The sequence below is a fragment of the Oncorhynchus masou genome, chromosome 13 (genome assembly GCF_036934945.1).
Source record: "Oncorhynchus masou masou isolate Uvic2021 chromosome 13, UVic_Omas_1.1, whole genome shotgun sequence".
NCBI lineage: Eukaryota > Metazoa > Chordata > Actinopteri > Salmoniformes > Salmonidae > Oncorhynchus > Oncorhynchus masou.
The window spans coordinates 39388284-39390304 of record NC_088224.1 but is presented as its reverse complement, the minus strand read 5'-3'; positions in this window follow the sequence as shown (position 1 = coordinate 39390304).

Sequence of the window (2021 nt, the reverse complement as noted above, 5' to 3'; positions counted from 1 at the left end):
CTTTGTCCGCCTTTTATTTTTTTATCAAGACTGGCTAATCTAAAACATCTGCAAAAGTCTAAACATGTCATTAGCTCTCTGACCAAGGAGAGACCAACTGTGAACCGCTGAGAAAACACTGCCGCACAGCTATCTATTCTATTGCCACTTACAGACTTCACATTCTCTTTTATGGCTGACCATTACTGACGGTGGTTCCCCTTTAGTGCTTCATAACACGAAATGATGAGATGAAGCCCTCTGAGACGTTGGTCGCCTGTGGTCTCGTTAATGTTATTCCGCCTGCTTGACCTCTCCATAGATGAGACGTCTGTTTAATCATCACACCACTGTGTTGACCTAATGGGCTTTCAATACCCACTCCGTAATGAGATTAAATCTAACTCCCATCAGAGATTTTGAGTGGGTGGGCTAACAACCAAATTGGTACTTTAAAGTATTTTTAATTTTTATTTTACCTTTATTTTACTAGGCAAGTCAGTTAAGAACAAATTCTTATTTTCAATGATGGCCTAGGAACAGTGGGTTAACTGCCTGTTCAGGGGCAGAATGACAGATTTGTACCTTGTCAGCTCAGGGATTTGAACTTGCAACCTTTTGATTATGAGTCCAACACTCTAACCACTAGGCTACCCTGCCGCCCCAAGTATCAATTCAACAGTCTCTGATCACTGTTATTTGGATGCAAGGTGATATCTAGATCAGCCAGTCTGTCGCTAATACTTTTAAACACTTCCGTTGTTTCAGTTGGATTGGTGTTTCTTGTTATCCCCTAACCTGAAACAGCTACACAACAGAGATGTGTTCAGACAAGAATTAGGGGGGCAACGCTGTGTTCAACTATTTGATTTGACTTGTTTTGATTTAAGAGACTACTTGCAACCAATGATGTTTATTAACCCATTTATTGCAACCTGTGAAACTACTAACACCAAGCAAATCAGTTCATTGATGGCAGTCATTCACTCATGTGACTGGCTGTGATACTGATAAAATATATTTACTGGTTGTTATGGCAGCCTAAGGTGAGAAGGGCAGTGGGGATCTATATGCTGCTGTCTGGGTTTGAACCTGGGTTCAACAAGACTGTTGGCCAATAAAAAAACATTTGAAAATTAAGCTGATTATCTTGATGCCTTCTGAGCTTAGACCTGACCTCTTCAAGTTAAAGTTTGGGCATCACACTGCAGGCCTCCTCTCCACATTGACCCCGTGATAGGCTGCATCAATTGACCGAATCCCGGTCAATGCACCAATGTGACTATCTAGGTTTGAACTCTGTCTGTACACCACAAGACTGTTAGCCCACTGATATGAAGGCTTGACATTACTTTGGGCCGCGGAGCTTACGCAAGCATTTAGGTCTCACTAGTAAGATCACTCATCAGGCCAGTGTGGTTGACTGAATCACCTCCATTACATAGGTAGTCAAAACTGGCCCAAAATTGTGCTAACTGTTGAATTGTGGTGAGGATGAGGGGTAGTGAGTATAGAAGTCACATCAGTAGGCCTACCCTACTACCAGATGCTGATATACAGGGATATATCTGGAGTGTAAGAGTGTGCTCGGCGCAGAGCGTGCACTGGACGCTCTGGCGGAGGAGTAGGGTTGATCCGAGCGTTGTGACCTGAACGACAGTCAAGCACCCAAGCTAACTGGCTAATTAACGTTGGCTAGCTGCTTCCAGACACTCGCCCGAGCAGAGCTGGTTAGGCTATTTTCATGTTATCCAGAGCTTTGGTGACTGTAACTGTGCTGCTGTCAACAATTTTATTATGCTTTTTTGCCGATGTTTACTGACACCGGCCATATTCAACGGGTGTTGAGCGTTTGTACATTCATCAGTTATTCTGCCCTCTGGCACACTCAGACGAAAGTGTTCTTAATCGGAGTAGATAGCCAGGGCGAATTTAAGAAAACGCACCTACAATATGACGTTATAAGCAATTTATAACAGTGAGGGCCATACTGTGTTTCGAACAATGACAGATGCATTGCAATTGAGACCAGAGAAAGGGAT